This window comes from Pongo abelii, chromosome 3, assembly GCF_028885655.2.
Source record: "Pongo abelii isolate AG06213 chromosome 3, NHGRI_mPonAbe1-v2.0_pri, whole genome shotgun sequence".
NCBI lineage: Eukaryota > Metazoa > Chordata > Mammalia > Primates > Hominidae > Pongo > Pongo abelii.
This window is the reverse complement of record NC_071988.2, coordinates 87,351,116-87,376,362: the sequence shown is the minus strand read 5'-3', so window position 1 is coordinate 87,376,362 and position 25,247 is coordinate 87,351,116.

The window sequence follows — 25,247 nt, the reverse complement described above, 5'->3', positions numbered from 1 at the left end:
AAATTTCTGCTTTGCCCAAAGAAGTAATTTGTATATTTTAATGATTGCGAATAAATATAATTTAATAGCTTTTAGCATGTGAGCAAAGTTTGAGCATCTTTGCTCAAGCATCAGGTATTCAAATTTTGTGCAAGTAAGAATAGCATGGCCCATACTTATCACAAACATTGATATGCAGTGATCTAATTTAAGGGATCTTTTTTTAACCAAAACTTTGATTTGTCCTGTTATCTATTCCCAGCATCCTTTAAACTCTTCTTATCAACTCTTATACAACTCACATCTGAGCAAATTTAAAAAGCTAATCCAGAGAACATCCTGTTACTGCAAGATGTATATGTTGAAATGACACTTTAGGACCTGAACTGTCACGTGCTTTAGTCACATTAATAGGTGCTTGTCACTTAGCAATAAAATAATTTCCCTACCTTGTCACTGAATGAGATAAACAACTTTGTTTTCTAGTTATGATTCTCCCAATTCATGGTCGGAAATGAATAGGTTAGAGGTAGAGTAAGCATAATCATCCATGCCCATAATTGTAAGTTGATATGGTTTGGATCTGTGTCCCCACCCAAATCTCATGTTGAATTGTAATTCCCAATGTTGGAGGTGGGGCTTGATGGGAGGTGATTGGATAATGGGAGTGGTTTCTAATTAGTGCCATCCCCTCTTGGTGCTGTCTTGTGACTGAATTCTCACAAGATCTGGTTGTTTAAAAGTGTGTAGTACTGGGCAAGGTGGCTCATGGCTGTAATCTCAGCACATTGGGAGGCTGAGGCGGGCAGATTGCCTGAGGTCAGGAATTCGAGACCAACCTGGCTAACATAGTGAAAACTGGTACCTACTAAAAGTATAAAAATTAGCCGGGTGTGATGGCGGGCTCTTGTAATTCCAGCTACTTGGGAGGCAGGAGAATCACTTGAACCCTGGAGGTGGAGGTTGCAGTGAGCTGAGGTTGTGCCATTGCACTCCAGCCTGGGAGACAGAGAGAGACTTCCCCTCAAACACACATACACACAAAATGTGCAGCACCTCCCACTTCACATGCTCTTCCTTCTGCTCCAGCCATGTAGGACATGCTGGCTTCCCCTTCGCCTTCCACCATGATTGGCAGTTTCCTGAGGCCTCCCCCTCTGTGCTTCCTGTACAGCCTGTGGAACTCTGGGTCAATTAAACCTCTTATCTTTAGAAATTACCCAATCTCAGGTAGTTGTTTATAGCAATGCAAGAAAAGATTAATACAGAAGTTCACAAAAGAAAGATGATTTTAAGAGCACAACAGATATTGGCAGAGGTGAGCATGAGAAGGGGACATGCAGGATCCCCTATAAAGTAACCCATGCAGATGGAATTGTCAGAAGAAAGAGAAACCAGAGAAGCTTTTGCTGAATGTGGAAGCAAACTGGGAGAATTAGGAAACAAAATTCATTTACAGTAAAGGAGTTTCAACATATAAATCAAAGACACCTGCTAGATTTTGATCCTGCAGGGACTTAAAGCTAAATAAAAACACTAAGCTCAAAATTTCCCTGGGGGAGAATGTTCAAAGCTGAGGAGACAGACAAGACTAAGAAGAGCATTAGCTAGGCCGGAAAGATAGATGAAACTTGCTCACTCTAAAGATTCTTGGGAGAAAAGTTCCACTGGAGGAGAAAGCTTTGTCAAATATACCACTGGTTTCCCACTCAAGGAACATGGGCAAGACTCTGAAGCCTTAGGAGGATGGGGGTACAGAGCGAGGGTCTACATTCCAAAACACCAAACTGCATCTCACACCGGGGCCAAAGGCATGCCAATCAAAATTCCAGGAGGGCTACACCTAAGAAACAGAAACAAGCCAAACGCAGACTCACTCTAAACTACAGCTACAGCTCCTTGACCTGGTTCAATGCAGGGTTACATTTAGCTTTTTTTTTTATGTTATTTATTTATTTATTTATAATTATACTTCAAGTTTTAGGGTACATGTGCACAATGTGCAGGTTAGTTACATATGTATACACGTGCCATGCTGGTGTGCTGCACCCACTAACTTGTCATCTAGAATTAGGTATATCTCCCAATGCTATCCCTCCCCCCTCTGCCCACCCCACAACAGTCCCCAGAGTCTGATGTTCCCCTTCCTGTGTCCATGTGGTCTCATTGTTCAATTCCCATCTATGAGTGAGAATATGCGGTGTTTGGATTTTGGTCTTGCAATAGTTTACTGAGAATGATGATTTCCAATTTCATCCATGTCCCTACAAAGGACACGAACTCATCATTTTTTATGGCTGCATAGTATTCCATGGTGTATATGTGCCACATTTTCTTAATCCAGTCTATCATTGTTGGACATTTGGGTTGGATCCAAGTCTTTGCTATTGTAAATAATGCCACAATAAACATACGTTTTCATGTGTCTTTATAGCAGCATGATTTATAGTCCTTTGGGTATATACCCAGTAATGGGATGGCTGGGTCAAATGGTATTTCTAGTTCAAGATCCCTGAGGAATCGCCACACTGACTTCCACAATGGATGAACTAGTTTATAGTCCCACCAACAGTGTAAAAGTGTTCCTATTTCTCCACATCCTCTCCAGCACCTGTTGTTTCCTGACTTTTTAATGATTGCCATTCTAACTGGTGTGAGATGGTATCTCATTGTGGTTTTGATTTGCATTTCTATGATGGCCAGTGATGGTGAGCATTTTTTCATGTGTTTTTTGGTGCATAAATGTCTTCTTTTGAGAAGTGTCTGTTCATCTCCTTCACCCACTTTTTGATGGGGTTGTTTGTTTTTTTCTTGTAAATTTGTTGGAGTTCATTGTAGATTCTGGATATTAGCCCTTTGTCAGATGAGTAGGTTGCGAAAATTTTCTCCCATTTTGTAGGTTGCCTGTTCACTCTGATGGTAGTTTCTTTTGCTGTGCAGAAGCTCTTGAGTTTAATTAGATCCCATTTGTCAATTTTGGCTTTTGTTGCCATTACTTTTGGTGTTTTAGACATGAAGTCCTTGCCCATGCCTATGTCCTGAATGGTAATGCCTAGGTTTTCTTCTAAGGGTTTTTATGGTTTTAGGTCTAACATTTAAGTCTTTAATCCATCTTGAATTGATTTTTGTATAAGGTGTAAGGAAGGGATCCAGTTTCAGCTTTCTACATATGGCTAGCCAGTATTCCCAGCACCATTTATTAAATAGGGAATCCTTTCCCCATTGCTTATTTTTGTCAGGTTTGTCAAAGATCAGATAGTTGTTGATATGTGGCATTATTTCTGAGGGCTCTGTTCTGTTCCATTGATCTATATCTCTGTTTTTGTACCAGTACCATGCTGTTTTGGTTACTGTAGCCTTGTAGTATAGTTTGAAGTCAGGTAGCATGATGCCTCCAGCTTTGTTCTTTTGGCTTAGGATTGACTTGGTGATGCGGGCTCTTTTTTGGTTCCATATGAACTTTAAAGTAGTTTTTTCCAATTCTGTGAAGAAAGTCATTGGTAGCTTGATGGGGATGGCATTGAATCTGTAAATTACCTTGGGCAGTATGGCCATTTTCATGATATTGATTCTTCCTATCCATGAGCATGGAATATTCTTCCATTTGTTTGTATCCCCTTTTATTTCCTTGAGCAGTGGTTTGTAGTTCTCCTTGAAGAGGTCCTTCACATCCCTTGTAAGTTGGATTCCTAGGTATTTGATTCCCTTTGAAGCAATTGTGAATGGGAGTTCACTCATGATTTGGCTCTCTGTCTGTTGTTGGTGTAAAAGAATGCTTGTGATTTTTGTACATTGATTTTGTGTCCTGAGACTTTGCTGAAGTTGCTTGTCAGCTTAAGCAGATTTTGGGCTGAGACAATGGGGTTTTCTAGATATACAATCATGTCATCTGCAAACAGGGACAATTTGACTTCCTCTTTTCCTAATTGAATACCCTTTATTTCCTCCTCCTGCCTAATTGCCCTGGCCAGAACTTCCAACACTATGTTGAATAGGAGTGGTGAGAGAGGGCATCCCTGTCTTGTGCCAGGTTTCAAAGGAAATGCTTCCAGTTTTTGCCCATTCAGTATGATATCGGCTGTGGGTTTGTCATAGACAGCTCTTATTATTTTGAGATATGTCCAATCAATACCTAATTTATTGAGAGTTTTTAGCATGAAGAGTTGTTGAATTTTGTCAAAGGCGTTTCTGCATCTATTGAGATAATCATGTGGTTTTTGTCTTTGGTTCTGTTTATATGCTGGATTACATTTATTGATTTGCATATATTGAACTAGCCTTGAATCCCAGGGATGAAGCCCTCTTGATCATGCTGCATAAGCTTTTTGATGTGCTGCTGGATTCGGTTTGCCAGTATTTTATTGAGGATTTTTGCATCAATGTTCATCAAAGATATTGGTCTAAAATTCTCTTTTTTGGTTGTGTCTCTGCCCGGCTTTGGTATCAGGATGATGCTGGCCTCATAAAATGAGTTAGGGAGGATTCCCTCTTTTTCAATTGATTGGAATAGTTTCAGAAGGAATGGTACCAGTTCCTCCTTGTACCTCTGGTAGAATTCGGCTGTGAATCCATCTGGTCCTGGACTCTTTTTGGTTGGTAAGCTATTGATTATTGCCACAATTTCAGCTCCTGTTATTGGTCTATTCAGAGATTCAACTTCTTCCTGGTTTAGTCTTGGGAGAGTGTATGTGTCGACAAATTTGTCCATTTCTTCTAGATTTTCTGGTTTATTTGTGTAGAGGTGTTTGTAGTATTCTCTGATGGTAGTTTGTATTTCTGTGAGATCGGTGGTGATATCCCCTTTATCATTTTTTATTGCATCTATTTGATTCTTCTCTCTTTTTTTCTTTATTAATCTTGCTAGTGGTCTATCAATTTTGTTGATCCTTTCAAAAAACTAGCTCCTGGATTCATTAACTTTTGAAGGGCTTTTTGTGTCTCTATTTTCTTCAGTTCTGCTCTGATTTTAGTTATTTCTTGCCTTCTGCTAGCTTTTGAATGTGTTTGCTCTTGCTTTTCTAGTTCTTTTAATTGTGATGTTAGGGTGTCAATTTTGGATCTTTCCTGCTTTCTCTTGTGGGCATTTAGTGCTATAAATTTTCCTCTACACACTGCTTTGAATGCTTCCCAGAGATTCTGGTATGTTGTGTCTTTGTTCTTGTTGACTTCAAAGAACATCTTTATTTCTGACTTCATTTTGTTATGTTCCCAGTAGTCATTCAGGAGCAGATTGTTCAGTTTCCATGTAGTTGAGTGGTTTTGAGTGAGATTCTTAATCCTGAGTTCTAGCTTGATTGCACTATGATCTGAGAGATAGTTTGTTATAATTTCTGTTCTTTTACATTTACTGAGGAAAGCATTACTTCCAAGTGTGTGGTCAATTTTGGAATAGGTGTGGTGTGGTGCTGAAAAAAAGTATATTCTGTTGATTTGGGGTGGAGAGCTCTGTAGATGTCTGTTAGATCCGCTTGGTGCAGAGCTGAGTTCAATTCCTGAGTATCCTTGTTGACTTTCTGTCTCGTTGATCTGTCTAATGTTGACAGTGGGGTGTTAAAGTCTCCCATTATTATTGTGTGGGAGTCTAAGTCTCTTTGTAGTCACTCAGGACTTGCTTTATGAATGTGGGTGCTCCTGTATTGGGTGCATATATATTTAGGATAGTTAACTCTTCTTGTTGAATTGATCCCTTTACCATTATGTAATGGCCTTCTTTGTCTCTTTTGATCTTTGTTGGTTTAAAGTCTGTTTTATCAGAGACTAGGATTGCAACCCCTGCCTTTTTTTGTTTTCTGTTTGCTTGGTAGATCTTCCTCCATCCTTTTATTTTGAGCCTATGTGTGTCTCTGCACATGAGATGGGTTTCCTGAATATAGCACACTGATGGGTCTTGACTCTTTATCCAATTTGCCAGTCTGTGTCTTTTAATTGGAGCATTTAGTCCATTTACATTTAAAGTTAATATTGTTATGTGTGAATTTGTTCCTGTCATTGTGATGTTAGTTGGTTATTTTGCTCATTAGTTGATGCAGTTTCTTCCTATTCTTGATGGTCTTTACATTTTGGCATGATTTTGCAGTGGCTGGTACCGGTTGTTCCTTTCCATGTTTAGCGCTTCCTTCAGGAGCTCTTTTAGGGCAGGCCTGATGATGACAAAATCTCTCAGCATTTGCTTGTCTGTAAAGTATTTTATTTCTCCTTCACTTATGAAGCTTAGTTTGGCTGGATATGAAATTCTGGGTTGCAAATTCTTTTCTTTAAGAATGTTGAATATTGGTCCCCACTCTCCTATGGCTTGTAGAGTTTCTGCCGAGAGATCCACTTTTAGTCTGATGGGCTTCCCTTTGAGGGTAACCCGACCTTTCTTTGTGGCTGCCTTTAACATTTTTTCCTTCATTTCAACTTTGGTGAATCTGACAATTGTGTGTCTTGGTGTTGCTCTTCTCAAGGAGTATCTTTGTGGTGTTCTCTGTATTTCCTGAATCTGAATGTTGGCCTGCCTTGCTAGATTGGGGAAGTTCTCCTGGATAATAACCTGCAGACTGTTTTCCAACTTGGTTCCATTCTCCCTGTCACTTTCAGATACACCAATCAGACATAGATTTTGTCTTTTCACACTGTCCCATATTTCTTGGAGGCTCTGCTCATTTCTTTTTATTCTTTTTTCTCTAAACTTCCCTTCGTGCTTCATTTCATTCATTTCATCTTCCATCGCTGATACCCTTTCTTCCAGTTGATTGTATCAGCTCCTGAGGTTTCTGCATTCTTCACGTAATTCTCAAGCCTTGGTTTTCAGCTCCATCAGCTCCTTCAAGCACTTCTCTGTATTGGTTATTCTAGTTATACATTCGTCTAATTTTTTTTCAAAGTTCTCAACTTCTTTGCCTTTGGTTTGAGTTTCCTCCTGTAGCTTGGAGTAATTTGATCATCCGAAGCCTTCTTCTCTCAGCTCATCAAAGTCATTCTCCATCCAGCTTTGTTCCGTTGCTGGTGAGGAACTGTGTTCCTTTGGAGGAGGAGAGGTGCTCTGCTTTGTAGAGTTTCCAGTTTTTCTCTGTTTTTTCCCCATCTTTGTGGTTTTATCTCCTTTTGGTCTTTGATGATGGTGACGTACAGATGGGTTTTTGGTGTGGATGTCCTTTCTGTTTGTTAGTTTTCCTTCTAACAGACAGGACACTCAGCTGCAGGTCTGTTGGAGTACCCGGCCCTGTGAGGTGTCAGTCTGTGCCTGCTGGAGGATTCCTCCCAGTTAGGCTGCTTGGGGGTCAGGGGTCAGGGGTCAGGGACCCACTTTAAGAGGCAGTCTGCCCATTCTCAGATCTCCAGCTGCATGCTGGGAGAACCACTGCTCTCTTCAAAGCTGTCATACAGGGACATTTAAGTCTGCAGAGGTTACTGCTGTCTTTTTGTTTGTCTGTGCCCTGCCCCCAGAGGTGGAGCCTACAGAGGCAGGCAGGCCTCCTTGAGCTGTGGTGGGCTCCACCCAGTTTGAGCTTTCCACTGCTTTGTTTACCTGAGCAAGCCTGGGCAATGGCAGGCACCCCTCCCCCAGCCTTGCTGCCGCCTTGCAGTTTGATCTCAGACTGTTGTGCCAGCAATCAGCAAGACTCCGTTGGTGTAGGACCCTCCAAGCCAGGTGTGGGATATAATGTCATGGTGCGCTGTTTTTTAAGCCCGTTGGAAAAGTGCAGTTTTCAGGTGGGAGTGATCCAATTTTCCAGGTGCTGTTGGTCACCCCTTTCTTTGACTAGGAAAGGGAACTCCCTGACCCCTTGGGCTTCCCGAGTGAGGCAATGCCTTGCCCTGCTTTGGCTCGCACAGTGCGGGCACCCACTGACCTGCACCCACTGTCTGGCACTCCCTAGTGAGATGAACCCGGTACCTCAGATGGACCTGGTACATTTAGCTTTAATCACTGTTCCTGCCTGACAGAGCAGAGAATGTTTTCAGGCACAAAGGAACCTTCTCTGATGCTGGAAATGTTCTTTATCTTAATCTGGGGGGCAGTTACATGTGGTAGTACATATACAAAATGTTTTCAAGTTAAAGATTGTGTGTACTTTCCTGCATTATGTTATATCTTAGTTAAAAAGTATAACAATAAATCCCAGCACTTTGGGAAGCCGAGGTGGGTGGATCACTTGAAGGCCGGAGTTTGAGACCAGCCTGACCAACATGGAGAAACCCTATCTCTACTAAAAATACAAGATTGTGCCTGCCTGCGGTCCCAGCTACTCAGACGGGCTGAGAAAGAAGAATTGCTTGAACCCTGGAGGTGGAGGTTGTGGTGAGCCGAGATGGTGCCATTACACTCCAGCCTGTGCACCAAGAGTGAAACTCCATCCCCACCCCAAAAAAAGTATAATAATAATAGCCATAATTATTAAGCACAAATGTGTCATCCTCAACAATGCAAAATCTTTGAAAATAACCTATATCTAACCGCACCACTTCTCATCATTTCAACTTCTGCCTCACCTACTCAGGCCTGAATCCCATGTTCAATAGTCTCTTGCTTTCCTTTTTATATAGTTCATGTCATTTCCGATGTGTAAGTTACAAACTTAGGGCAGTTGTGATGCTCTGCTTTTTATATGAGACACCTCAATTAGTTTATTTCTCCCTAAGTGTCAATATCTTAAAAGTAGTGTGCCTCAAGATCAATGACTTATAGCAATTAACCCTGGTGGCCATTTATTTTATGGATAGACTTGTTTACTCGAAATAGATTTTCAAGGCCAATTTTTTGGAATGCTTCTCTTTTGGAAAAATTGGAGCATTCTTTCTTGTCCTTTCTTTCTAAATTGTTCATTTATACTATAATGATCTTAAATTGGTTCTGATTCTGATTCCCTCACTCTGCAATCTTATTTCAACACATTATTTTATTGGTTTGTATTTGAATATGATGATTTACTGAATTCATTTAATTTATCTATGAAATAAACTACAACTAGGGAATCTGCTTCTGTTTTTTGAATCATGCTTTCTCTTCTTGATTGATTTCTCAGTTGCATTTTGCATTCTTTTTTCTCTTTCTCCCTCACCCTCCTCTTTCCTCTCTACTTCCTTTTCCTCCTGTTCTTGCTTCTCCTTCTCCTCCTCCTTCCACCATCTTCTTTTTAAATAAATTTGCGTATATTTTCCTTTATTCCTTTGTCCTTTAAGTTTGTCATGGGTGTAGACATTGTTTTCATTGAAAAATGGGGAAATTCTTACTGACATTATTCCCATTTTTTCTGGGACCAGGTTCTTCTAACCATTAATCCTCAGTTTGAGTTTTACTTTAACCCATTTTTCTTTAGACCAAGTCTGTTGGGATCATGAAGTAGAGAACTGGCTTGGACTGGGAGTGATCCATTCACAGCACTTGAGCATGCCTCTTTTCTGTCATCTCCTTGAATGTCTATGTCTAGGAGCCATTCCAGCAAGCCAGCGTTGTAGCTCATACCTTTCCATCTTAGTGCATTTTCCTTTCTGCATGGTGCACTAGAATATGGGAATCCCTGAAATATGACAGAACCTGAAATATAGCAAGCCCTGGAGTAGCAGGAAGACTGATGAATAACAGCCCTTAATTATGGCAGGCCCTGATAGAGCAAAATCCCTTGAAGCTATGTCTACAGAAACAGTGCTACTCTGTAGATGTTTTGATTATCCATGATTGTCCCATCATCCCTCAGTTATAATTATAAAAAGGAAATAGAATAAATGTCAATATCATTTATGAATTAAAAACAGTGTAATGTTACCAATGACTATTTCTGAAAGAGAAGAGAGAAACTATATGAGGAATTCTTGTTGCAGCTTTGAACTAGTTCAACATATATTTTGGTTATTCAGAGGCCATGGCTGAAACAAATTTACCACTTGGTTGTTTTTGTCACAAGTATTTTTGATGAGGCACCAGCAAAGTCTATTTTGTTGAGAATTTTTGCAACTGTGTTCGTCCGACGTATTGGCCTGTTGTTACCTATTGTTGTTGCATCTTTGTCTGGTTTCAGCATCAGAGTAATACTGGCCTTGTGGAAAGACTTTGGGAGTATTTCCTTCTCAATTTTTTGAAGCAGTCTTAGTGGAATTGCTATTAGCTACTCTTTCAATGTTTCATAGAATTTAGCAATAAAGCCATTGGGTCCTCAGCTTTTCTTTGAGGAAAACCTTTTTTTTTTTTTTTTTTTTCTTATTTTGATATTGGTCAATTCAGGTTTTTATCTTGGTATTGTTCAATTCAGGTTTTGGGTTTCCTCATAGTTCAATTGTGGTAGGTGGTATATGTCTAGAAATTTACCCATTCCTTCGAGGTTTCCCAGTTTGTTGGCATACAGTTGCTCATAGTAGTCTCTAATGATCCTTTGAATTGTGGTATCAGTTGTAATGTCTCCTTTTTCATCTCTGGTTTGATTTGGGCCTTTTCTCTTTTATTCTCAGTCTGGCTAAAGGTCTATCAATTTTGTTTACCTTTTCAAAAACCTAACTTGCATTTTGACTTTTTGTATTTTTTGAGTCTCAATTTTATTTATGCTCTGATCTTTATTTTTTACTATTAATTTTGGGTTTTGTTTGCTGCTGCTTTTCTGGTTCTTTAGGATTCATCATTCTATTGTTTATTTGAAGTTTTCTACTTTTCTGATGTAGGCAGTTATTGCGATAAATTTCCCTCTTTTCACTGCTTTTGCTGTGTCCCATAGATTGGAATATGTTGTATTTCCTTTTTTATTTGTTTTAAGATGTATTTGAATTTTCTTCTTTTATTTGACTTTTGGCCAATTGTCATTCAGGAGCACATTGCTTAATTTCTGTGTGTCTGTATATTTTCTGAAATTGTTTATTTTTAATTTCTAGTTTTATTATATTGTAGTCAGAAAAAATACTTGATATGATTTCTCTTTTTCAGAATTTTTGAGAATTGTTTTGTGGCCTGACATATGGTCTATCCTTGAGAATTTTCCATGTGCTGAAGAGAAAAATGTGGATTCTGCAACTGTTGAATGAAATGTTCTGTAAATATCTATTAGGTGCATTTAGTCTATAGTGCAGATAAAGCTCATTATTTCTTTGTTGATTTTTTATCTGGATGAGCTATCCAATGCCAAAAGTGGGGTGGTGTGTTGAAGTCTCCAGCTTCAACAGAATTGGAATCTATCTCTCTCTTAAGCTATAATAATATTTGCTTTATCTCTGTGAGTGCTACAGTTTTGGGTGCATGGATATTTACAATTGTTACACTCTCTTACTGAAGTTTTTGCTTTATTATATACAATGACATTCTTTGTCACATTAAAATTTTTGTCTTGGTCTATTATGTCTGATATAAACATAGCTATTCCAGCTCTTTTTCTGTTTCCATTTGCATGATTTTTTTCTTTTTCTTTAATTTTTAATCTATATATATCTTTATAGATCGAGATTCATACAGACACCATTTAGTTGGGTCTTTTTTTTTTTTTTTTTTTAAATCCAGTTGGCCATGCTGTCTTTTGATTGGAAAATTAGTCCATTTACGTTCAATGTTATTATTCACAGGAAAGGACTTACTATTGCCATTTTCTTATTTGTTTTCTAGTGGGTTTGTTGGTTCTCTCTTTGTTTCTTTTTTCCTTCCTTCCTATCTACCATAATAATGGTTTTTGTCTGGTAGTATGTTTTAATTTTCTGCTTTTATCTTTTGTGTATCTGTTATTGTTTTTCATTTTGTGGTTGCTACGAGACTTGCAAATAGCATCTTATAACCAATTAGAATGGTAACAAGTTTGATTACAATGAAAACAACAAAAACAAGTAAAGAGAAAACAAACAAACAAAAACCCTGTACATTTTATCTCCAACCCTGTCCTCACTTTTTGACTTTTTGTTCTATTTACATTGTTTTTTAACTATTTCTTGAAAAGTTGTAGTTATCATTGATAAGTTTGCCTTTTAGTCTTCCTACTAAAGATATGAGTGTTTTATACACCAAAATGACAGTGTTAGAGTATTTTGTATTTGTGTACTTACTATTACTTGTGAATTCTATACCTTCAGATGATTTCTTGTTGTTTAACATCATTTTTTCTGATACTGAAGAACTCACTTCAGCATTTCTTAGAGGACTGGTCTAGTGTTAATGAAATCCTTCAACTTATTTTGTCTGGGAAAATGTTACTCCTTAGTCTTTGACGGAAAGTGTTGCTTGACACTGTAGCAGGACAAGCCACAGATGAAACTCCTCAGACATGGAGAGTTAAAGAAGGAAGGGCTTTATTCTGCCAGGAGCTTCAGCAAGACTCACAACTCCAAAAACCGAGCTCCCCGAGTGAGCAATTCCTGTCCCTTTTAAGGGGGTTCACATGAGAGGGTCGTGATGGATTGAGCAAGCAGGGGGTACGAGACTGGGGCTGCATGCACCAGTAATTAAAATGGAACAGAACAGGACAGGGATTTTCACAGTGCTTTTCTATACAATGTCTGTAATCTATAGATAACATAATCGATTAGGTCAGGGGTCGACCTTTAACTACCAAGCCCAGGATGTGGCACCAGGATGTCTGCCTATGGATTTAATTTCTGCCCTTTAGCTTTTACTTTTTCTTTCTTTGGAGGCAGAAATTGGGCATAAGACGATATGAGGGGTGGTCTCCTCCCTTAACACAATATTCCAACACAATATTCTAAGTTGAAAGTTATTGTGTGTGTGTGTGTGTTTCCTTCAGCACTTTGAATGCTATTCTACTCTCTCCTGGAATGTAAAGTTTTTGTTGAGAAATCTGCTGCCAGATGCATCAGAGCTCCTTTATATTTATTTACTTCTTTGTGCTGTCACTTTTAGGATCTTTCTTTATCCTTGGCCTTTGAGAGTCTGAATAATATATGACTTGAGGTAATCTCATTTTGGTTGACCCTACTTTCTGTTCCATGACTTTCTGTACCTGAATATTCATATGTTTCTCTAGGTTTGGAAAATTATATTTTTATTTCTTTGAATAAACTTTCTTCTCCAATCTCTATGTCTTCTTTAAGGCCAATAATTCTTAGATTTGCCCTTTTGAGGCTTTTTTCTAGATATTGTGGTCATGCTCTTGTTTTTAATTGTTTTTTCTTTTTTCTCTTCTCTGTATTTTCATATAGCCTTTCTTCAAGCTAACAAATTCTTTTTCTGCTTGATCAGTTCTACTGTTGAGAGATGCTGATGCATTTTTCAGGTTATTGATTTAATTTTTTAGCTACAGATATTTTGATTGATTTTTATTATTTCAATATCTATTAAATTTCTCTGATATAATTCTGAATTCCTTATCTATGTTATCTTGAAGTTTATTATTAACAAGTGGAGGTGTAAACGGACCAAAGCTGACACCTGCAGCAATCACTGAGTTTCAGCCAGTCAAATGTAGCCAACTGTTTGAAACATATTCAAATAAGGCAAACACTGAGCTGTAACCAATTCAGCTGTTTCTGTACATCACTTCCGTTTTTTGTATATCACTTTCCTTTTTTGGTCCATAAATCTTCTTCCACCACATGGCTGTGCTAGAGTCTCTGACACTACTGTGGCTCAGAAGGCCACGCAATTTGCAAATCACTCATTGAAAATTAAGCTCCCTTAAATTTAATTTGGCTAAAATTTTTCTTTTATCTTTTTAATCTCTGTCACTCCAGGATTGATTACTGGGGGAGGGATGCTGTAGACAATGCAAGAATGTATTTCCTACCCACTTCAATGCCTCTTTTTTTTGATACTATGTTAAAATCAGGTACTGTAATTGCTCATCTGATTTTTTGGTTCTTTTGAAGGTAATTTCTTGCATACATAGTTGTTCAATTTTGTGTTCCTGCAGGGGAAAAACTGTTGGATGATTCTATTTTGCCATCTTCTTTCTAGAATTATTTTCTTACTAAATACTTGCTGTTTTGTTATCATTTCAAAAATTTAGCTTTATTTACTCAAAAGTCATGCTTTACAGTTGACCCTTGAACAATACAAAGATTAGGGGCACTGACCTCCTACACAGCTAAAAATCTGTGTATAACTTTTGGCTCCCTAAAAAGTTAACTATTAGTAGTCTACTGCTAACTAGAAGACTAACTGTAACAGTAAATTAACACAGATTTTGTATATGTATTATATACTGTATTCTTATAATAAATTAAGCTAGAGAAAAGAAAATATTAAGAAAATCATAACAATGTGAAAATATATTTCTATTTATTATGTAGAAGCAAATCACTATAAAGGTATTTATCCCTGTCATCTTCCTGTTGAGTAGACTGAGGAAGAGGACAAGGAGGGAGAGGTAGTCCTGCTGTCTATGGGATGGCAGAGGCAGAAGAGGTAGGGGAGGTGAAAGTGAAGGCAAGAGTGGTAGGTACACTCAGTGTAATGGTTATTAAAGAAAATTCTGTGTATATGTAGGCCCACATGATTCAAACCTGTGTTGTTCAAGGGGCAACTGTAGTTGCATAAAATATCTGCGAGACTATAGTTTTTACTGGTATAAAATCTAGAATAATCACTCTTTTATTCCTATTTCTTTGTACTTCTAAACTAAATAAAGTATTATATATTATGATAGAGGTATCTGGGTAAGAACCATGTGGAGATTGAAGATGAGGTATTGTTTGGGTTGAATGGTGTCCTCCCCTGAGTACCCTGGTATGTGATAGTATTTGGTGATGAGTTTTTTTTTTTTTTTTTTTGAGACAGAGTGTTGCTCTGTCCCCCAGGCTGGAGTACAGTGGTGCAATCTTGGCTCACTGCAAGCTCCACCTCCCAGGTTCATGCCATTCTCCTGCCTCAGCCTCCTGAGTACCTGGGACTACAGGCACCTGCCACCACGCCTGACTAATTTTTTGTATTTTTAGTAGAGATGGGGTTTCTCCATGTTAGCCAGGATGGTCTCGATCTCCTGACCTCGTGATCTGGTGATTAGTTTTTTTTAAATTAGGTGATTAGGGTAAAAAAAAACCATTAGGGTGTTACCTATAAAGTCTGACTGGTATCCTTACGGAAGAGAAAAATTTGACACATGAAGAAACATTGGGATGTGCATGAATAGAGAAAACACAATGTGAGGACACAGTATAAATGTGGCCATCTGCAAGCGAAAGGGAGAGACCTCAGAAGACACCAAACCTCTTGACACTTTCATTTTGGACTTCACAGCCCCCAGAACTGTGAGAAAATTAATTTCTGTTGTTAAAGCATCCAGTCTGTGGAATTTTAGCTCTAGCAAACTGACATGGGTATCAACATAAAAGTTGATAATAACATAAGGGTATTTGATAAATTAAGAATAAATTCACCTGGGATACAAAGTGCATGTCAAAAAAAAGTTATCATGTGCAATGCCAGCCCTCAAATACCCCTTTTTCATTGCAATAGCATTAAGTGTGCCCTGAGGACAAAAATAACAGGTGCTCTGTATTTAAGGTCTCTGGTAAAAGTAAAGTATCCTCATAAAACTTGGGTTGCTAACCAAATTCCCTAGAGCAGTGATTCTAGAACAGCAGTTCTCAAATTAGTTACTGAAAAGTTCTACAAATCCAGCAAATGCTGTCAGAGGTCTTCAATATCCTCCCTTTTCAACTTTGTATACTTAAATCCAAATAACATGTTACAATAAATTGAATGTGAAACTAGATGAGATAAATTAGTTATCTTCTATTAAGGTAAACATTAAAGAGATTTTCAAAGATATAATGCACCACAATATTTCTCATTAATTTTTTCAAAATTTAATAATTGTATTTATTTTAAAAATAAACATATACCTTAAGAGTAATATGATTTGTATTACTATTGAATGAATTAATAAATCAATATTCTAAACATTCTAAGTGTTAAAATCTATTACAGTAAATCTTGATAGATATAGTCAACACAAACAAAAAATCTTTAAAGCACCTCAATTTTTAAAGGAGTAAGGATCTTGAGATTTAAAAAAAAAAACTTTAGAACTGATATTCCTGAAGTTTTTATTTTTCATATTGTATTTCTTCACCTTAACATAAATATAAAGGATAACAAGTGTCATCATTAAAATGTATGTTTCCCTAAACCCAGTTATCCCAAAATTATCAAAATGTTTCTCTAAAACACAGTTTTCTAAAAATTGAGGCATTTATCCTTCACAAGCATAATTAACTCAATTAGAGTCAGCACATTGATCAAACAGCAAAATTGTTATAATTAAGAAATGTAAGTGTCCAAACTGAAAAAAAAAAAACACTCTAAAACATTTCTAGCATCTGCTTTTGAGGGACATCAGGAAATTGGCACAATTGGAGGCTCTAGCCTTCATGCTCCCAGTATTGGCAACCATCCACAGACGTGAATATCTTTATGGAAGCCACAGGGTCTAGTTGAGAGGTTCCAGCACATCAGTGGGACCAAAAATTCAAGAATGGATTCATTGGAGAAGTTAAGAAAACTAGTTTCACTTAACCTTTGTCACCTCTATTGTAAGATAGCACAGGCTCAGTGCTTAGAGAGGTCCCCTCAGCCCACAATTTATCCCACATTAAAAAGGAATCAAAGTGAATACCTGGCTTCTCAGCCTTGTTGGATGCTTCTCGGGATGCCCACTTCTCAGCGTTTCAGGTAGGTCTTGTGGGACCCAAAACACTAAGAAGAACAGCATGACTGAATCATCTGGGGACAACTAAGAGCAGTGAGAAGGGGAAAGAATGCACAGCAACTGCCACACAGTTCTCAACAGCTGGCTGCCAATCCTACCAATGGGCTTGTGGTGTCCATCAAGAGGTCCATCTGTGAACCCCACAGGATGCCCTGCCTGAAGATCCCTTGGCCACAGCCAGATGATCTGCCCTGAACCTCTAGTGGGTTGCACCATGGGCATCCCATGTGTGAACCATGTGAGCTCCTGAAGACAACACATAGATTTCAACAGCATGTGTATATTGTTGCAACCAACTCAACTTTGCTGGTTTGGAAGAAGGCTCACAACCTTGAAAACTTCAGAGCACTGCCATAATGAAAATAAACAAAAAGTTATCAGCACTAGTCTTGGCTTTGTGAGGCTGAGTGAAGGCACAGAATCCTGACTTTGCCCCTAAAAGAGGTCAAAGAAAAGTGGGGTGGGTGCATCAATAGTAGATGTATGAGAGACCCAAGAACGTCTAGCTGGGCTCACTGGTGAAGGTCATTCTCTCATTAAGCCAGTTAGTGAAGACAGAAATATAAGATGCCTGGATGACTGATGTTTCAAATGTAAAGACAGTAATGTAACAATTTGTGGAACACAAAGAATCAATGAGATATTACACTACTGAAGGAACAAAATAAAACTATAAAACTCCAAAGAATTGAGATATATTAATTGACAAATAATTCAAAACAATAATCTTAAAGAAACTCAGTGAACCAGGAAAGAACTCAGATTATTAAATATATTCAGGAAAACACACACTGAATGTGAAAATTCACAAAATGAGAAATTCATCAAAGAGATATAAATCATTAAAAGAGCCAAACGGAAATTCTAGGTCTGAAAAATACAATGTCTGAATGGAAACATGAAAAAGATCTTCAAAACAGACTCAATGACACTGAAGAAAAAATCAAACTTTAATACAGATCTTTTCAAATGATTTAGTTAGAAGAAAGCAAAGGAAAAAAGACGGATAAAAAAGAAAGCCTAATGGGATTATGGAGCAAAATAAAGTGAACCAATATACACATTATATGAGTCTTTGTAGGAGAAGAGAAAAAGATGTGGAAAGCTTATCTAAATAAATAATGACCAAAATCTGAAATCTAGAGAGGGAAATGAACATTTAGATATATAAAGCCTAAAGAACTCCAGATAGATTGAGCATAAAGAGGTCTTCACCAAGACACATAAGCAATATGTCTAAGTCAAACACAAAGATAATTTTTAAAACATCAAGAGAAAAGTGAATCATCATATGCAAGAAAACCTTCACTATCAGTAGGTTTCCCAGTAGAAACCATGCATGCCAGGAGTCAGTCAGATGACAAATTCAATCAGCTGAAAGGAGAAAAAAAAAGACAAAATAGCAACCAAGAATACTATACCTGGCAAAGTTGTCTTTAAAAAATGAAGATGAGATTAAAAAAACTTCCCAAAATAAACAAAAGCTGGGGAAGTTCATTACCACTACACCTGCTTTACAAAAAAAATGCTAAATGGAGTTCTTTAAGTTGAAATAAAAGAATGCCCATTAGCAATACGAAAATGTAAAGTATAAAACTCACTGGTAAAGGTAAGTATATAGTCAAATTCAGAATGCTCTAATTGTGCAATGGTGGTACATCCTTTTAATTCTAGTATATAAATTATAAGACAAAAGTATAAAAAAATGACAACAATAAATTGTTAATGGATACACAACACAAAAAGATGTCAACTGTGATATTGATAATGAATAATGAGGTAGAAAAACCTGTAAGTGTGAAGTTTTGTATCCAATTTTAAGTTACCAGCTTAAAATGGTATTATAAGATTTTACTGTAAGGTGCATAGTAATTATAAATAAAAAATCTTGGCAGATACACAAAAGATGAAGAAAAATTAAAGCATACCACAACCAAAAAAATTATCAAATCACAAAGGAAGCTAGCAAGAGGGGAATAAAAGAACAAAATAACTACAAAAGCATGAGAAACAATTAATAAAATGGCAATAGTAACTCTACTGTCAATAACTTTATTGTACATAGACTACATTGTCTAATCAAAATATATAGAATAACTGAATGGATTAAATATAAGATCTATATGCTACATCTGTAATTCACTTTAAATTTAAGAATATACATAGGCTGAAAGTGCTGGGGTGGAAAAAGATATTCCATTGAAATGGTATCCAAAAGCAAACATGAGTAGTTATACTTTTCTGACAAAAAAATTTAAATCAAAAGGTGTTACAAGAGACAAAGTCATTATGTTATGATAGAAAGATCAATTTATCAAGAGGATATAAAAATTGTAAATATATGTGCACCCAACTATAGAGCACCTAATTATAAAAAGAAAATAGTGACAGAACTGAAGGGAGAAAATCAAGAGCAGTACGATAGTAGAGGATGACAATATCTTACGATACCTTACTTTTCGCAATATATTGTTCAGATAGAAATTCAATCAGGAAAGAGTGAATTTGAACAACAATATAGACCAAATGTACCTACTAGACAAATTTGAAATATTCTATTTAACATCAGTAGAGTATACATTATTTTCAAGTGTACATGAGAATTCTCCAGAACAGATCATATGTTAGGCTGGAAAACAAGTCTTAACACATTTAAGTATCTTGAAATCATAAAAAATTATTTTTTTAACTACCAAGGTATGAAACTGGAAGTCAATAACAGGAGAAAACAGGAAAATTTACAATTATTTGGTAATCAAGCAATTCACTCTTAAACAATTGGTCAAAGAAAAATAAAAATATGAATTAAAAATATATTGGAACAAACTAAATAGAAAATACAATATACTAAAATTTATGAGATGCAGCAAGAGCAGTTCTAGGAGGGAAGTTTATAAATACCAACATTAAGACAAAAAAGATCTTAAATTTACTCTTTAAAGAACTAAAAAAAAGAATATCAGATGGAAGAAAATAGTAAACATTAGAGCAGAAATCAATCAAATAGACACTAGAAACAAAATGGAAATAAAGTGAGTTGTTTTTTTAAAAAAGATGAAATTGACAAAATTTTAGTTAGATAAACTTAGAAAAAGAGAAGACTCAAATAAAATTATAAATGAAATAAGAGACATTACAACTGATACTTCACCAACTCAAAGGATCATAAGAGAAAAATTTTATGCCAATAAATTGGATAACCTAAAAGAAATAAGTTGCTATAGACATACCACGTATCAAGACTGAACCATGAAGTAATACTAAATCTAAACAGATTATTAATGAGTGATGAGATTGACTCAGTAATCAAAAATATTCCAATAACAACAGCAATAACAACAACAAACTAAGATATGATGTCTTCACAGCTGAATTTTACCGAACATTTAAAGAAGAACTAATACCAATTCTTCTCAAACTCTTCCAAAAATTTTAAGCAGGAGGAATGTTTTCAAGCTTATTCTATAGGTCAGCATTACCTTAATACCAAAGCCAAACAAGGACACTGCAAAAATAAATAAATAAATGAAAAATTACAGGCCATTATCCTTGATGAACATAGATTTTAAAAATCCTCAAAAAATACTAAAAATCAAATATAATAGAACACTAAATAGTCACACATCATGATCAAATCAAATTTATCTCTGAGATGCAAGAATGGTTCAACACATGCAAATCAATAAATTTGATATACCACATTAACAGAAGGAAGGATAAAATCATTTGATCATCTCAATAGATATAGAAAAAGCATCTGACAGAATTTGAAAGTGTTTAATGATTAAAAACTCTCAATAAATAATGTACTGAAAGAATGTACATCAGCATGTTGTTGTAAAGGTCTTATATGATAAGCCCACAGCTAACATCATACTCAATGATGAAAGGCTGAGAACTTTTTATCTAAGATTAGGAAGGAGACAAGGATGACCACTCTCACTACCTCTACTCAATATAGTATTAAAAGTCCTAACTAGAGCAAGTAGGAAAGAAACTGAAATAAAGATACATAGGTCAGAAACAAAAAATTAAAATTGTCCTTGTTGGAAGATGATGTAATCTTATGTATATAGAATACATTTAAGATGCCACCAAAAATCTATTAGAATAGATATTTAAAAATTCAGTAAAGAAATAAGTCAATAAAGTTGTGGTATACAAAAGCAACATGCAAAAATTAGTTACATTTCTAAACACTTAAAGGACCTATCTGAAAAAGAAGAAAGCAATTTCATTTAAAATAGCACCTAAAAGGATAAAATACAGTAGCACCTAAAAGAAGAAAATAAAATGAATTTAAACAAGGAGGTGAAAGATCTATACATTGACACATAGAAAACATTGATGAAAGTAATTAAAGTAACTTTCTAAATAAGCAGAAAAATACCCAGATATTTATAGGTTGAAAAATTAATATTGTTAGCATGTTCACACTAGTCAAAGGGAACTACAGATGCAATATAATCCCTATAAAATTCTAATGACATTATTTTACAGAAATAGAAAAAATAAAATAAAATTCATGTGGAACCACATAAGACTCTGTCTGAATTTCCAAAGCAATCTTCAGAAGGAGCAAAACTAGATGAATTATACAAATTGACTTCAAAATATATTACAAATCTATGCTAATTCAAACAGTATTGTACTGGCATTAAAATAGGAACTTAGAGCAATGAAACAGAAGAGGGAACCCACACATATCTAGTGAACTGTGTCTATCCTCCACAAGAGTGCCAAGAATTCACAATGGGGAAAGGATTGCCTGTTCAATAAGTGGTGTTGAATAAACTAGATATCAACATGCAAAAGAAGGAAATTGGAACCTTATTTTATATGATACACAAAAATCAATGCAAAATGGATTGAAGATTTAAATGTAAACCTAAAACCTTAAAACTCATAGAAAAATATATAAAGGGAAAAGCTCCTTGATATTGGTCTTGCAATTTTTTTTAATATGACACCAAAAGCACAGGCAACAAAACCAAAAATAAACAAGTAGGACTTATATCACACTAGAAAGCTTTTGCACAGCAAAGAGAACAACAGATTGAAGAGAAAACCTATTGAATGAGAGAATACATTGTGGATATTAATACTGGTAAGGGATTAATATGCAAAATATACAAGGAACTCATACAACTGAATAGCAAATAACCCAATTTAAAAATGAACAAAAACAGAATAGTCAGTAAATTTTTTTCAAAAAAGACATACGAATGGCCAGCAAGCACATAAAAAGATGCTTAACAACTGCACATTAGAGAATGGAAAATCAAACCCACAATAAGATATTGCCTTATACCAGTTAGATGGCTATTATCAAAACAGACAACAGATAAGTGTCAGGGAGGGTTAAAGAAAAGGAAACCCTTGTACACCATTGGTGGGAATGTAAAATGGTATGGCCATTATGGAAAACAGTATAGAGGATCCTCAAAAAATCAAAAAATAGAACTATGATATAACTCAGCAATCTCATGTCTGATTTTCCAAAGGATAATCAGGAGCTCAAGGAGATATCTGCACTCCCATTGCAACAATCTTCTCAATAGCTAACATACGGAAACAATTTAACTGTCCATCAATGAATGAATGGGTAAGAAAACATGAAACACACACACACACACAAATGGAATATCAACCTTAAAATGGAAAGAAGTTCTGCCATTTGCAACAACATGGATGGACCTGAAGGACATAATATTAAGTGAAATAATCCAGACACAGAAAGACAAATACTTACATGTGGAAACTAAAATACTCAACTTACAGAAGCAGAGAGTAAATTGTGGTTGCTGGTGGCTGACGGAGAAGGAATTGGGAGGTGATGGTTAAACGTTTTAGTCAGGCAAGAGAAATAAGTTCTGAGGATCTTCTATAAAGATCTTCTGTAAAGCATAGTGCCAGTAGTAACAATACTGTATTGCATACTCAAAATTTGCTAAGAGAATAGATCTTAAGTGTTCTAACAACAACAAACCCCTAATAATAGTAATAATGATAATAATAATAAAATAGGTGAGAGAATATTGTGGGAGGAGATGGATATGTTTATGGCCTTGATAGTGGTGATGGTTTCACACATGTAAACTTAACCCAGACTCATTAACATGTAGCTATGAAATATACATACCTTTTTATATGTCAATCATATCTCAAATGGTAAATAAATGAATTTTTCAATCTACAAACCTAGAATAAAATTTTGGCTTCTAATTCTCTCACAATTATTCAACAAATCACGTTAGCACTAATATCAACACACAACCCAAATTAAAACAGTTTATTATCTTCACTACTACCACCGGTTTATGGTATCATCTTTTTTCATTAAGCCTACTAAGACAGCCTCATTTCTCTTCTCCTTTCCCCTGCTAACACCTCACCTCACATTAAATTGTCTCCCAATACAAAAGAGTAACATTTCTGAAACAGAAATGAAATTATTCCTTGGTTTATTCAAAACCATAATAATTTCTCATTATTTACAGAATTTAAAAAATAATTCATCTCATGATATGTAAGATCTTAATGAATCGGCTCCTCCTTTGGTAGATTGGTTGCTCAAATATTTTCAATGCTTTAGCTCTTCCTTTGCAATAGGTTTTGCAAATCTTCCCAATAATAAAAGATGGAGTCTGTTTCTTTACCCCATAAAAACTGGGTTGACTTTATGACTTGCTTCCCCCAATATAAGGCAGGCAGCAGAACGGACTGTCAGTTTCACACCTAGAATATGAGAAGTCTTGCATGTTTTGCTCTCTTTTTGGACCCTTACCTCTGTTATAAGTACAAACCTGAGCTATGTACTGCAGGATGAGAAACCACATGGCATAGAAGAGCCATCCCATTGGAGGCCATCCTAAACTGTCCCCTAGCTGAGTTACCACCACATGACAGCAGATGTGTAATCAAGCCCAGCAGAGATGGATTGAATTAGGCCCAAAGACCCACATAAAATAACAAATGGTGGTTTTTTTAGGCAACTAAAATTTTAGAATAACTTGTACAAGGTATCAGGCATGAAAAAATATCTGATATCTGTGTATTTTGCCATGACCATTTCCATCAATCCCAATTTATGTCCTCTTATTTAGTCTTAGTGGCCTTCCTTGAAGTCATGCTTATGCTTATTTCAGGAATTTGTACCTGTTCTTTCCTCTGTCTGCAGTACACTCACACGAGATTTTTCCATGGACTTTTCTCACTTTATTCTGCATTCTGTTCATATATAACCATCCCCCTGCCCCAGGAATGCCTTCATAATCATTACACTTTCCCCTCATCATACTATTTTATTCTATAGCCATTGCCTCTACCCAATATACATGGTATAATTACTATTTTTTCATTTTCTTCACATATCCTTAGTAAATATATCAAAGAAACTGCACATAAAGAAATATTTAGATATTTAACAGCTATATATTGAATATACAGTATCATTTTCTTGAAAAAAAATAACTCATGTTCTTCTGAAATATTTCGATATAATATTAGCTCAAATAAGAACTACAGAGAAAATTTAGCTGGCACAAAAGACTGTTATGACAGATTGCATAAAAGTATTGTTATCCTCTGTCTTTTTATTTTTATTTATTTATTTTTATTTAATATATTTTTTAAAGACAGAGTCTTACTTTGTTGTCCAGGCAACAGTGCAGTGGCATGATCTCGGGTCACTGCAACTTCAACCTCTCAGGTTCAAGCGATTCTCCTGCCTCGCCTCCTAAGTAGCTGGGATTACAGGCACGTGCCACCACACCTGGCTAATTTTTGTACTTTTAGTAGAGACAGGGTTTCTTCATGTTGGCTAGGCTGGCCTTGAACTCCTGACCTCAGGGGATTCGCCTGCCTCAGCCTCCCAAAGTGCTGGGATTACAGGTGTGAGCCACTGTGCCTGGCTGTTATCCTCTGTCTTAGTTCACTTCCTGTTGCTTACAACAGAATATCTGAAACCAAGTAACTTATAAGGATAGAAAATGTATTTTTTTCTCTTCTGGAGGCTAGGAAGTTCAAAGTCAAGGGGCTGAATCTGATGAGTGTTTTCTTGCTGGTGGGCACTGTCTCCAGAATCCTGAGGTGGTGCAAAGCATCACATGGAGAGGGGGCTGAGTGTGCTCATGTGTCAATGTGCTCTCTTCCTTTTCTTATAAAGCCACCAGTTTCCCTCCCATGACAGTCCATTAATCCACTAAGTGATTAATCCATAAACGGGTTAATCTATTCACAAGGGCAGAAGCCTCATCATCCAATTATCTCCTAGAGGACCTACCTCTCCATACTGCCACATTGGAAATTGTTTAAACATGAATTTTACAGGGGACATTTCACTGTTTTAAAGGAATAATGGAAAGACCCTTCAAATTTGTTGATGTCAGTGTTTATGGATAATTAGAGGAAAAATCACATTTCAGAAAATAATTGGAACGAATACATAACAAAATTTTATGGTTATTTTAAAACATACTGTTTTAATGCAACTTACAACTTAAAACTACTGATGCCACATAGATAACTTCTCCATTATTAATAAAAATGATGAACAACATGCCGTAGTTATTCAATCAACAATTCCCAGAGATCACCTTGAATGTAAGGTCTGAAATAGACCTGGGATTGCCTTACTTGGATATTAAGCTTTAT